This window comes from Gopherus flavomarginatus, chromosome 23 (genome assembly GCF_025201925.1).
Source record: "Gopherus flavomarginatus isolate rGopFla2 chromosome 23, rGopFla2.mat.asm, whole genome shotgun sequence".
Lineage (NCBI taxonomy): Eukaryota > Metazoa > Chordata > Testudines > Testudinidae > Gopherus > Gopherus flavomarginatus.
The window spans coordinates 6,280,291-6,294,859 of record NC_066639.1 but is presented as its reverse complement, the minus strand read 5'-3'; the positions used below and the strand labels follow the sequence as shown (position 1 = coordinate 6,294,859).

The following is a 14,569-nucleotide window of genomic DNA, read 5'->3' as shown; positions in this document are numbered from 1 at the left end:
AAACCCCCAGGGACCACTACATCCTGGACGTATGTATCTGTGCTCACCACAACCCCCTAAGCCATCCAGGGACCTCTCCAGCCCAGACGTAGATATTTGTGTCCCCCATGAAGCCCCTAATGCCCACCGGAATGCCTCCAGCCTGGACGTAGCTATCTGTGCCCCTCACTACCCTAAGTCCCGCAGGGATCTCTACAGCCTCTACATAGGCGTGATGCTCTGTGCATTACCCTGCGTGGCCACATGCTGTCACTGTTGCTCCATGCGAGAAATGCTCTGGGCATTACTGTGATGGAGTAGGGACTGTCTGTGTGGGGGATGGGAGAGCAGCGGGTGACTTAAGGACCGGACACGTGCTCAGCTTGTAACCTGAGCTAGGCAGGGAGGAGGGGGTCAGCACCTTTGCCCGGGAAGCTGGACACAGGAAGGGGCCAGCTCGAGGGAGTGTGGTTAGTTCAGTTTTGGTTTTGGTCTGGGTAGTTGGAATTCAGGGAATCCCAAACTGGGAACTAAGTTTTCTGAACCCCCAGAAGGACTCAATTGAGGGGTCCTGTGTGCCTCCAAGTTCTGCTGTATCCTTCACTCCTGTTGTCCATAAACCTTCTGTTTTACTGGCTGGCTGAGAGTCACTGTGGGTCCCAGGAAGATGGGTGCAGGACAAGACTCCCCCACACAAACGCTGCTGGTTATTTCAATACTTAGATTTACCAAGCCAGCACAAAACAGCTTCTGTAGTACCTCACTGGTTACTGAGAAGTTTAAACCACGCAGTTCCCTTAAAGTACCCAGCCTCAGGCCTCCGTCCAGACACACGTCAGATATGATGATGATTTCTGAAAATCTTACTTCATCATATAAAAGAAAAGATTCTTCTGATCCCAAAGGATCAGCCACATACCCAGGTTCAATTATAACTTAGATCTCACCCAAAATACATGCTACAGCCAATTCTTATAAACTAAACTAAAATTTATTAGAAAAGAAAAGAGAGAGAGTGTTGGTTAAAAGATTAATAGACATATAGACTTGAATTCAATTCTTGAGGTTTAGATACATAGTAGAGGTGAGCTTGTAGTTGCCAAAAGTCCTTTTAGAAATAGTCCATAGGTTATAATCCAATGTCCATATTCAGGGTGGCTCCAGTCAATGACTGGGGATCTCAATCCTTATGGCTTAAGGTTTCCCCCTCTTGAAACCCAAAGCAGATCTGAGATGAAGAAGGATCGTGTCCCAGGCTTCTTATACATTTCCAGCAGCCTTTCAGCCTGAGAAAACAATAGGCTTAACTCTCCTTCCTAACATCCTGGCAATTAGTACAGGCTAACACGACTACACCTCTGATACAGTACAGGGTAATTTATCCATCAAAGAGTTCAAATACAGGTTACCACAACCTTCAAAGAGACACATAGACAATAATACTATTTCACTCAAGTATCATCATAAATGTTAATATTCCTTTTTTGCTCTTTGAATTAAAACTATAGCAACAGACAAGACTTGTTTGCTAACATCACAAGACCTGAGCAAACATCTTCCCTTCTACCTCTAACAATGGAGATTTGCATTTCAAAGCTCTGTTCATTTACATATCTTGCTAACCAGTCCTTAAAGTTCACTCACGGGTCAGGTCAGTCGGTGAGGTGAGTTAATTAACTCTTTCTGGCCCTGTCACCTTTCAATGAGATATTATATTAAACTTATAATGTCACAGTCTTGGTGAGTCGACTGCTGCAGCTCCCCGTAGACTCTGCCTGCGTCTCTCACCGAGCTGGAGTACAGCAGTCGAGGGGAGAGCACTCGATGTGTTGCATCTACACTAGACACGATATATCGACCCCCGCTGGATCGATCGCTGCCCACTGATTCAGCAGGTGGTATAGACATACCCCGAGTATCTGGTGATCGGAGCTGGACCCCGGAGGGGGACACATTGAAGGAACTCAGGGGTTAAGGTGCCTCTATTGTCAACTGTCAGGGCTGCTGTGGCTCAGAGGAGGGTGCTTGACTGCCTGGCAGGCTTAGGCGCAGCAAGCCTGGGAGGCGGGAGAAGTGAAGTGGCCACGTTGTGCTCAGGGTGCTTGTGTTCGGAGCAGGGGTGAGCTGGGGTGAGAGGAGTGCCGCAGGGCAGAGCCGGGGAGTTGCCACAAGAGGGACACCTCAGGGTAGAGGGGGGGAGCTGCCATGGGTGGGGAGCCTCAGGGAGGGGGCACGGGGGGGACGTAGCATGGTAGAAGTTTCGCCTAGGGCATGAAACATCCTTGCACCGGCCCTGCCCCATGCCCTGCCTGCAGCCAGCCCTGCACCCCCTGCCCTGCCCTGCCCACAGCCAGCCTCTGTCTCCAGCCAGCCCTGCACCCCCTGCCCTGCCCTGCCCACAGCCAGCCTCTGTCTCCAGCCAGCCCTGCACCCCTTGCCCTGCCCGCACCAGCCGCATCCTCCCTGCCCTGCCTGCTGCCAGCCCTGCAGCCAGCTCCTGACACACACAGTGCCCTATCTCCAGCCAACTCCTGCCGCACCCCCCTGTGGCCCTGCCCAAAGCCAGCCAGCCCCCACACCTCTCCAGCCTCCACCAGCCCTGCACCCCCTGTCTGCAGCCAGCCCTGCACCCCCTGCCCTGTCTCCAGCCAACCCCTGATGCATCCCCCTGCCTGAAGCCAGCCAGCCCCGCATCCCTTGCCCTGCCTGCAGCCAGACTCTACCTCCAGCCAACCTCATGTCCACTGGTGCCCTGCAGTTCCCAGGGCAGTAACCCTGCACATCTGCTTCTGTGAGGGGGGCAGGGAGCAGTTGGGACCCACACGTGCACACCCTAGGGTGACCAGATAGCAAGTGTGAAACATCGGGACAGGGGGTGGGGGGTAATAGGATCCTAGATAAGAAAAAGACCCCAAAATTCGGACTGTCCTTATAAAATCAGGACATCTGGTCAGTCTAGCACACCCCCAGGATTGCTGAGTTCTGTTGCTGGGTTTCCTATTGGTTCCACTGCTGGTTGTTTTCCTTTTCCTGGGGGACTTTGGGCACGAAAACTGGAGACAGTACAAAGGTTGTATAAAGGTAAAATTAAATAGGTTGCAGAGGAGTTTTTTTTAAACTTAGGCTTTTGTTGTTAAAAATTTTGTCACTCGGGTGAGAAAAAACACTCCCCGAATGCCAAAATTTGAGCCATGCAAAGCAGCAGTGTGAACAGCACTTCTTAGGTGGAGCTGTGCTCCTGGTGACGAAGTTCCTGCTCCTCGTTGGAGGTGGTTTGGTTTTGTTGCCGGGGAAGCTCTCTCCCAGCGATAAGGACGGCCACACAGCGCACCTTACAATGGCACGGTTAGAGTGGCACAGCTGAACCGTGGTAAGGTGTGCAGTGTAGACACAGCCTCAGAGCTGGGGGAAAGCCGACAGGCGCTGAGGAGCATGGAGTTCAGACAGAGACATCCATTAGGAGAGGAACTATTCACAGGGATTCTCTATAGCCTAGTAAGGAGGAGAGGATGGAAGATGATAATGTACAGGTAGGATCTGATGAGAAACAGTGAAATGAAAGAGTCTCCCTCAATTACATCACGTAATAGCAGACAGCTAAAATGGGACACATTTTATAAATGCTTAAATATAAATGCTAGATGTCTAAGTACTAAGACGGGTGAATTTGAGTGCCTGGTACTGAGTGACGATATTGACAGAATAGGCATCACAGAAACACCAGCACCCCCTCCTGCACCCATGTGGGGACACTGACCTGTGTGCATGGAGCAGCTGGCATTGCTGCCCCCCACTCCTCCCTGGAACGCTGCTCCTCCGGGCACCCCTAGGGGCTGTGGGATGTGGGGGCAAGAAGCGAGATCATCCGAGCTCCCTGCATCCAGGTCACTTTCCTCAGCCGGGCTGCATAAGGGGAGGGCAGAGAGCAGCAGCTTCTGATGCTCCCCTCACAGCACAGCCCAGGTGGGGAAAGTGACCAGGACTCATGGAGCACATAGTGTTTCTCTTCACTGTCCAAAACCCTCTTTGGGTCCACGGAGGAGCATTGGGGCAGGGGAGAGCAGTGAGCATCTTTGCACCGCCACATGGTGCCCTTTGACCCCATGGAGCCCTGGGCAGCTGCCGAGAGGCCCCACTCCTAGGGCCAGCCAGGCTCCCCAGCACGAACAGCGGAGAACACAGGGAGACGGGCTACACACTGAGCAGTGGTAGCCTGGATGGCTCATAATGGAGGCTCGGGGGGGAGGGGACTCAGCCTCCTCAAACCTTGCCTTCCCAAGGGGACAGTGGGGCCCTTGACCAGGGGCCCTGGCCAAATTAGGTCCCCCTGGAAAAGTCTCCCTCATGTCAGCCTCAGGGCTGGAGGAGCTACCACTCCTTGCTACGGCCCGGAGGCTGCAGCAGGGGCACAGAGCTTCTCTGATCTTGGGGCCGCAGCGGGGCAGAGGTAAAGGAGTGACAGGGTGGGGCCAGTGGGGGAAGGGGTGGAACAGAGGTGACAGTGCATGGGGCTATGGGTGGAAGGTGTGGAAGGGGGCAGAGCCACAGACAGAAGGTGGGGGCCATGGTTCTGGTGCTGGGGCCCCTGCACTTGTTCTCCCTTTCCCTGGGCTTTGGCATCACTAGCCCCTGCTTAGAGAGTAGGGTTCAGTGGTCCCCATAATGTGGGATGTGACTCCTAGGGGGACACAGAGGAACATTCATGGGGGCACCTCAGGATCTGAGCCAGCCCCCATGGAGGGCAGGGAGGGAGCATCACTCTGCAAACACGGTCTGTTCCTGAAGTCTTTCCCCAGCTCCTCACTAGATGTGAGGGGGGAGCTCAGTCAGACCCTGCTTATGCTTAGTATTTAAAAACTCCTTAGTGTCCTATCTCTGCCGGCCTTAGATTTCTCCTCCTTTCCTTTTCCTGACAACTCAGATGAGGTGACCGAGTGGTTAAGGTGATAGACTGCTAATCCATTGTGCTCTGCCTGCATAGGTTCAAATCCCATTCTCATCAGAGGCATTTAGTCTTCATCCTCCTTTATAGACAACCATCTCCCCCTTTGGTACAATAACAGATCAAACAATGTTGCTTGTGTTACCCAAAACTGGGTCAGCTAGTAAGCTTAGGGAGGACTAATGACCCCCCCAGAGTCTGGCAGAAAGCAGCACATTTATTATATTGATAGCTAAGCTCAAAAGAAGGGATGGGGGAGGGTGTCACACTCATACTCACGCTCCCAGGACAGGCCTGGCAGTGGAGATGTCAGGATCCTTTAAGGTAAGTGTTCCTCAGCACAGTGATGGATGGTGCGATGAAGGTCAGTCTCCCTGAGGCACGATGGAATGTAACACAGCGAGGTGAAAGAATGTGAAAGAATAAAATTACAGAGACTATACGTACTTTGCACATTTTGACAGGAAGTAAAAAGAATTAATAACAGTAACTGAAGTGTCTGTTGTGGGGTGTGTGTGTGTGTGTTGGGGGAGTGTGAGACACAGCCCGCTGTCATTTCCAGCACAGCGGCACTCACTAGTCTGAAGGCTCGTTCACACAGCAGGAGGGGCCAGCAGCTCCCACTCCTGACCCAGAGGCAGCAGCACAGAATCTTGTCCCCACATCTCAGCTCAGCAGAGACTGGGCACAGAGGCAGGAGGGTGGGGCCACCCCGACATCAGCAACCCCCCTGAGTAGTACACAGGAGGCTCCCGGGAGCAGCTTGGCAGGGGCAGCTCCAAGTGTGGGGAGGGGGCAGGGCTGCAGGAACAGTTGTAGGGCAGACAGCTGAAGAGAAGTGGGGAGAGGAGAGACAGGACACTCCTGCTGGAGAAACCCCCTCAGCAAGGCCCCCCTGGACCGTCATGTAGTCTGCTCCCCACTAAGTCTGGCCCTGTCCAGCTCTTTACAATGAGAACAGTGTTGGGCTCCCTGCCAGCGAGCTGTCCCTGCACCCTGCTAGGGCCTCCATCTCCTGTATCCGTCTGTGGCTAGTAGGGGGGTGATGGATCTGCTGGGAGAGACAAGGGGCTCTCACTTCATCCCCTCACCCTGGCGTTTCCTGGCTGCTCTGAGCGGGGTGCGGGTGAGACTCTGACTGTGAGCCACCCAGAGCTTCCATTTGATTGGCTCCTCTCCCCCATGAGTGTGGGGCAGCAGGTCCTGAGTGTTGGACTCTCGCTCTTTCAGGGGCCGGTGACCTTTGAGGAGGTGGCTGTGTATTTCACTAGGGAGGAATGGGCTCTTCTGGACCCTGTTCAGAAAGCCCTTTACAGGGATGTCATGCAGGAGAACTATGAGACGGTGACCTCGCTGGGTAAGGAGTCCTGTCCCCTGGGTTATTAGAAGCTGTGGGGTCTCTGAAGAACCTGAGCAGTAATAACTTTATACCTTTATTCATCATCCAAGTTTCCTTGCCCCCCTTTTTTGCCTTATCTCCCACCCAGTAGAATCATTTTTAGACATTTGTCATCAGTCATTTTGAAATTGCGTTTAATGTATCCTTCTTGGCTACATTAATAACTGCAGTTTTCATGCTGTTTTCTCATTTTAAAAGGAAACTATGCAGCCTATAGAATTCTAAATTGAGTAAATAGGTGTGTCATGGTATAATCCCCACTCTGAACCTTAGCATCCAAAAGATGGGGTATCAGCATGAATTCCTCTAAGCTCAATTACCAGCTTAGTACTTGTAGCGCTGCCACCAACCAGGAATTCCAGTGCCTGGTACACTCTGGTCCCCCCAAAACCTTGCCCAGGGACCCCCAAGACCCAGTCCCTCTGGATCTTCACACAAGGAAAGTAAACCCTTTCCCTCACCGTTGCCTCTCCCAGACTTCCCCTCCCTGGGTTACCCTGGAAGATCACTGTGATTCAAACTCCTTGAATCTTAAAACAGAGAGGAAAATCCACCTTTCCCCCTCCCAGATTCTCCCTGAGAGAGAAAGCAATCCTAACACAGAGAGGAAATTAACCTCTCTCTCCCCCTTCCCTCCTTTCTCCCCACCAATTCCCTGGTGGATCCAGACCCAGTCCCCTGGTGTCTCACCAGAATAAAAAAACAGTCAGGTTCTTAAACAAGAAAAGCTTTTAATTAAAGAAAATAAAAACAGTAAACATTATCTTTGTAAATTTAAAAAAATGGAATAGGTACAGGGTCTTTCAGCTATAGACACTGGGAATACCCTCCCAGCCTAAGTATACAAGTACAAATTAAAATCCTTTCAGCAAAATACCAATTTGAACTCCTTCCAACCAAATACACATTTGCAAATAAAGAAAACAACCATAAGCCTAACTAGCTTTATCTACCTAGTACTCACTATTCTGAACTTATAAGAGCCTGTAGTGGAGAGATTGGAGAGAAACCTGGTTGCACGTCTGGTCCCTCTGAGCCCCCAGAGTGAACAACAACCAAACACTAACAGCGCACACAAAAACTTCCCTCCCTCAAGATTTGAAAGTATCCTGTCCCCTGATTGGTCCTCTGGTCAGGTGACAGCCAGGCTCACTGTTCTTGTTAACCCTTTCCAGGCAAAAGAGATATGAAGCACTTTTGTTCTATTAACTCTTATCTGTTTATGACACCTTCATATTCCTTCACTTCCCAGCGTGTCCGGTGAGGTCATGTTCTTGGCTGTCCATGCTTGGGAATGGTGCTTGGATGTCTTTGATCCTAAATCAGAGTCACCCTGGCAGACAATGAAAGTGTCACAGACTTGGAAGGGGATTTCAAATGGATCCCAAGCACTGTTCAAATCCCCTTTTCCCTCTATTGGCAAAGCCACTTCTGGGAAGGTCGGCTGTTTTTTCCGCCTGTTATGAAGGTGCTAAAACTTCTGTAAATAACACTAATGAGACAGCGCTGGGTGAAGCAGGTTTCAGTGGATCAGGGGAGAATTTCTCATCCTGATTCTGAGACATCAGATATAACCTGGTCTGGAATTTCACTTTAAATGAAAATGGAAAGTGTCTTCCACCTCTCTGTGATATGGGTTTTCTCTTTCATGAAGGCTCCTTGGTCATATACCTGTATGTTAGTGTTGTTTGACAGATTGTAGCTCAGATTTATTGGGAAATTTCAGTCAAATGAACCATTAGTTTTTGACTTTAGGTTTGTTTTTTCCCCTGTCCCTGCATGATGACATGGAGAAAATTCAAATGCAGTTCAGTCAACATGAGAGAATACTCCAAGCTGCTGGAGATATTATCAGAGAAACGGTCTGTTTTTAAATCTCCACTCTGAAAAGGTGAACAGCAGCAGACCCCAAATGGTGCAACTGACCGAAATAAGTGCGCATGGTCACAGGGTAGTTCAATTGTTTAAGTCAATATTGTCTCAGATGATCCAGGGATAGAATTCCACAGCAAGTGACTTGGAACTAGGCAAAATGCCCAGGTATTTGGTTTCCAAGGTATTTGTGACCCAGTCCCTACAGGAGGTTACTCCTGAAGAGATCTCCTAACTAATCCCAAAATTTGGGAAATGCTGCCTGTGATGAGGTGTATCAACCCTGCACTGGCACTGTTAGGATTAACTGCACCCTGTGGGCTGAACAGGCCACAACCCCTCACCCTCTCTGGGCATGCTCCACCTTGAGAAGGAGTATAAACGGGAGCAGCTGAGCCTGGGCGGACTGGGGAGAACAAACCTATGTTGTTGGCATGGGGTGTGTGTGGGGAAAGCCCAGGGCTGGGGTGGCAGGGAGCTGCCGGTGGGGGGAAGCCCAGGGCTCGGTCAGCAGGAGCACGTGGTGGGGAGCCCAGGGCTGGGGTGGGGGCAGCCAAAATTTGTTTTCCTTGGGGCGGCAAAAATCCTAGAGTCGCCCTGCCTCCACGCACTGTGAGGTAGGTAGGAGCGGATCATTATTATCTCTACTTGAAAGCAGGAGAAGCTAAGGCTGAGGAAGGAGAATTGACTTGTCTTAGGTCACACACCCAGCCAGTGGCAGACTTGGGAATACGACCTAAGAGCCCTGATTTTCAAACTAACCATTGGATCTTGAATTTCATACATTGAATGACCCGAGTAAAGTGCTCTCAGATGAGCTACAGACCAACAACAGTGCACAGTAATTATTCAGCAAGTATTTGAGGAGAACTGCAATGTTAGAGAGAATCATCAACTGCTCAGAGACAATTAATGCAGAGAAGCAGCAAAACTCATCAAACATAGAACTGGTTCTGACTTATTTACTTGGTCTTAAAAGAGACCAACAAGGACCTGAGTCACCTCCCTGTCAACAACCCCCTGCTCAGCCAATCAGGGTACAGACTGGGGATGGGCGGCTGAGGGTTCTCATCAGAGAGCCCAAAGGATGGCCCACGTCACTGGTGGGGATCACTGTCCAAGCACTATTTCAGCCCCCCATTTTTGGGTGGACCTCCCACAGTGGGAGCTGCAGAGCACTTCCCTGTAACACACACACACACACACACCCTCCTGGTGTTTAGAGGGGAACAGGTAAAAGGACAAAGGAAGCAAGAGAAGAAGAGAAAGGAGGAAGGGAGGGATGGAGGAAGAGGTGAAACAAAAAGGACAAACCCTAATGTCCCCAGTGATTCTAAGGGGAGAAATCCCAGGTGCGCAATAAAATTCTGCCTCCTTAAGCTCGTGCTTTCCATGCCTAGAATTCAACTCTCACCAGGTAGATCAGACTGAACAGGTTTCAAACCTCAAGAAGGCTCTTACCTTCTAAACAGGGACGGCTGGTTTCTAGTAAAATCACTAAAAGGGAAGGAGAAAACTTGGAAGAGGTTCCTCCTGGCGCTCATGTATGTGAACCCAAATACTCTCTCAGTCCTCAAAGAAAGACCTGGAGGAGACTTGCTGAAGCAAAGCCACAGGGGTCTCTGAGGTTTCCCTGGTCCCTTGCCCCTGTCCTGCCTGGCTGATGTCAGCATCTCTCTGTGAGGTCACTACCTCCCCACCACCATTGACCAATAGTCTGAGGTCCTGCAAAAGGCCTTTGTGATGTCACTGCCACACTCCTCCCTTGCTGTGCCAATGTCCTGCCCCTGGCCAGGCACTTTGGAGGTTTGAGCTACTCCCTGTGGATCACCCCACTCAAGGAGCGTTCATTCTAGGCAGCAAGCCGGCTAGACAGGAAAACATCAGATGCTGCTCCCAATGCTACACACAGTTTTTCAGAAATTAGTTGATGTTATGGCCAGATGAGACCATTAGAGCTCACTAGAAGGCATTTTTCTCCAGCCCTCAGAACATTTGGTGGCTCTTTGCTGACCCAGCTCCAATTTCACATCTTTTTCAAATGAGGAGACCACAATTAGAGGCAGGATTCTAGTATCAGTCTCACCGATGCTGTGTCACCTCCTGTGATGTTGACATAATCTGTAATTGTATAGATCACAGTTGAGACCACTGTTCTATATTTGTAGCCAATATTGTAGAAAGGTTGTTGTGTAAGGGGTCTATGGAGAGGTTCTGATTGGCTGATTATAATTATGCTAAAGGTAATAATTGGAGATATACCAATATCCTCAAGCTGGAAGGGACCTTGAAAGGTCATCAAGTCTAGCCCCCTGCCTTCACTAGCAGGACCAATTTTTGCCCCAGATCTCTAAGTGGCCCCCCAAGGATTGAACTCACAACTCTGAGTTTAGCAGGCCAATGCTCAAACCACTGAGGTATCCCTCCCTCCTATTGCTGGATGTTTCATTTTTGTAGTTGATGTTATGAATATTGGCTCTATGCTACCCATATTTCAAACTTGTGCCATAATGGGGGACAAAACAGCTACCTTGTTTACCAATAAATAGCTTTACCAATAAATGGAATCTGGGATTTAAACTCCCAATGATCACACTGTGTTTGGGATCCATTTGAATTCCTCTCCCAGGTCTTTGATACTCAGCTCCAGTCATAGCGACTCTGATAGAGGATTAAAGAAGTCAAAGCATCATCTGCAAGCACAGACAATGGAGAATGCTTCATCACATGACACTTTGAGAAGTGGATGGACAGAATGTGATGAAGATAAACTCTGTCTGGCTCAGACAAAAGGTTACAGTTGCGCAGTGATGAGGAAGGAGGGAATCTCTGAGTCACCCGTCCACGGTCGGGTCTTCACGGTGCTCCCGAGCTGGAGAGTGAAGAACTCCCTCGGTCCCGCCGTGAGACTGAGGAATAGGAGGCCTGTCACCACCATTCCTGCCATCCTGCATTCCTGGTGTCCAGCATCACAGAGGGCCTCCTTGCCAGCGACGAAACCCAACCGTCGTCTGGACTCCCCAGTGCTCCTCCTCAACGGCTCTAAATCAGCCGGACAGTGGAAGGTCCTGGGCATCACGCTGGCACATGGGATCCACTGCACCTGAACAGTGGGGAAAGGTTTCTGTGCTGGAGCATCATTTAGTGTTTTCCAGTTTCCAAGGGAGGGTTTATGGGCCTGAGCGTTAAGCTCCCAAAGCCAGTCACTGTTTCATTGTATTAATTGTTTGCATTTTCCTCTGTTCCCCCAGTTTTCTGTACCTTTATCTTGACTACCCTTATCTTTGTTTGCACCAAATCACCTTGTCTCCTCTTTATTTTATTTACACCTCACAAGGAGGGAGGCAAAATCCACTGGTGATAAGAGACAGGAGGGAGTTGAGTTTGTATCTCCTGAGAAAAGGGGCTTTTTCCTTTCCTAATTCTCCCCTACCATTTCTAATGTTTTCCTTTGAAGCGTTGCCTTATTCCCCTGGAGGTGACAGAGAGGACGTGGCCACCTTCACCTCCGACAGTGAGATATTGGCTCAGCTCTTTCTTTACGCCGCTGTTCTCAGTCCACGAAACATCATCGATGGATGCAAGGCTGAGCTTACGCACCAATCCCCTGAAATATTTCAGTGCCCCAGAGAAATCCTGCCCCCGGCCATTGATCTGGTGGAGATTCAAATAGGAAAGGGACGGTCTGAATTGTCAGTGTGGGGAATGAACAACAATCAATAGCAATGTTGTTAACCGCAAACACTCTCTAACCACGCTCCGGCTGGAAGGGAAATGGGCAGGAACTCTTGTTGTTCAGCCACGGACACACTTACACTAATGCACAGCCAGGAGTGTGCTGGGGGAGCTGGTCTGAGCAATTTGAAGTGACAATTCTGTGAGAACAGAATCATTGTGTAGTGAAGCCCCTGTACATCAAGTAGTTGTGGCTGAGTGGTTAAGGCAATGGATGAGAAATCCATTGGGGTCTCCTTATGCAGGTTCAAATCCTGCCAACTATGGTAGCATTAGTGTGTGGTCATTGCTGTTGTCTTGGTGCCTGAACATCCACAGCGTCAAACTGCAGCCAGATCTAGTCTCACTCCGCTCCAGCACTGTGGAATAGACAGTTGCTACAGTGAGTGGAGGGGTTTTCCATCCCTGTAATAGCTACCTTGACAGAACAATCTTCCCTTTCATTTAGCACTATGTAACCACGGCTTAGGTAAGATTAATGATACTGGTACTGGTTTCACACTCTGAAAGACGTACTTGTTATCCCATCACCCTCACATTCCCTGGGCCTTCTTGCGTGACCAGACGGCAGCAATACATGGAGTTCAAAGGTGAAAACAATTTGATGTTTATTGGAGTAAATTTCCAGCAAGCAATGATTCCAATTTCCTTCCTCAGTATCCCTCTTCCCAGCTCTGACCCCACAGAGCCTTGCCTGTGTCCCTGTTCCCATTCCCTGTTCCTATTCCCCACCTTAGCAAAACATAATTGCAATTCCCCTACCCCTATTCCAATTCCCCACCTTACTTCCTGATTGACTGCAGACTATATAGTAAAAAGTGAGTTCTGCTTAGCTATACCTTAACCAATCATTTTACTGACGTTTAACTAACTAATCCTAACATATTGTAACCTGATTATCTAACCAATTATACCTCACCACCTTAATTAGTTTACATCCAACAAATTAATTATATAGCAGACAGAAACAATCACAGAACGAGACAGAGATTATACAGACAAGCAATAGGAAAGTGGAGACTACAGTGATAGAACAAAGAAATGAGGATTTCACACCCCAGCTCTTGATAAGTGAACTGTTTCCGGACAGGATGCTATCATAGTAGAGGTTGTGGATGCTGGTTGCTTAACTGTCTGGCCGCCAGGGCAGGATTTTGAGGGTCATTATTACTTTCTCAGCATGCCAGCAACCATCTTTTGTTCACTTAAAACGTGAGCAGGGAGCTTCCAACACCGCAGAACTTATGGAGCTCCAGGAAATGTGTAACTTTAGGTCCGGATGAGTGTGTCTAAAAATCAGCTGTGCTGTAGAAGGTCTCTAGGAGTTGAAAGAGATGTGCCATCTCAACCTCCCTAAAGAGTGTCATCAAATATTAATGAAAACTAGGGTTGATAAGTCACATCCTTTGTAGCATTAGGATTGTGGACTGGTCTAAAGTGCCAATTTTAAGACTCTCTTTTCCTATCTCTTAGGTGTTCTGGTCTCTGCACAGAGATGTGGTTTCAAATCCCACTCCTGACATGACCATTTTCTTTTATCTGGAGAAAACGGCCTCACTTCAATCTCCTTTGCAACAATAGAACACCATTTGCTTAGGTTTTCTATTCCAGTAGTTGTGAGAGAAGCTCCAAACCAGGGGGAAAGTGCCTTTTCTCTCGACTGATCAATTTTTGTCTTCCTTCATTCCAAGCCATTTTCTCAGATACATCTGTATTTCCCACACTTTTTTGTTCAGCGTTCTTTGCTTTTATGAAACTTTGGGGTCATCATTTATTGCCACACAACTGTATTTATGAAGTGAAACAATATTTTTTGGATATTCTTGCAGTAGGGACTGGATACAGGCCTGGATCAGAATCTTCATTACCAGAGCTAGAATTTCTATTTTACAAGAGCTATTTTTCTGCAGCTATTAGATTTCCAACATTGATTTCATTTTATACACATTTTGAGCATCTATTAAGGATAAATTCAACAAAAATACCACTTCTCTTTCCTCCACATCTGCAGCATGAAGGGGAGCATTCCGAATACCATACGATTAGCTAGGAAAGATCTTCTGTGGGTTATGGGTTACAAAAATGCTTCAGGAACCAAATACATGGGCATTTTGCCAAGTTAGAAATCACTCAATGTGGAATTCTCTCCCCAAATCATCTGAGAAAATACTGACTTAAAGAATTGAACTACAGTGTGATCATATGCACTTCCTTCAGTTAGTTGGGGTTCTGCTGTTGTTCCCCATTTCCGAATGAGATTTTCAATCACTGCTGTTTCTTGGTTAGCATGTGCAGTGAATTGGAGAGTTCTCCACTGTTGACAGAACTGCACTTGAACTTTCTCTGTGTCATCATGGAGGGGTGGTAAAAGCAAAGCTGAAGTAACAAATGACCATTTCCTAAAGTCCTAATTTCTCTTAAATTCTCCAAGAAATCTGAGCTACGTCCTATCAAACTGAACTAATATCCAATTAGGTGAGCAAACAGCCTTCAGGAAAGATAGAAACCCACATCACAGAGAGACAGAATACATGACAATGAAAGCATCAAGAGAAATTCCAGAGCAGGTTACATCTGATTATTCCAAATCAGGACAAGAGATTCTCCCATCACATTCTCCACTGATCCATTCAAAGCAGCTT

At 48.6% G+C, this 14,569-nt stretch overlaps 1 non-coding gene across 1 annotated transcript; it reads left to right on the top strand.

Annotated features, from left to right (window-relative positions):
• Positions 1-12,111: 12,111 nt before the first annotated feature.
• Positions 12,112-12,193, top strand: TRNAS-AGA (transfer RNA serine (anticodon AGA)). The gene has a single exon. It is a non-coding gene; the product is annotated as a tRNA-Ser (tRNA).
• The last annotated feature ends 2,376 nt before the right edge of the window (positions 12,194-14,569 follow it).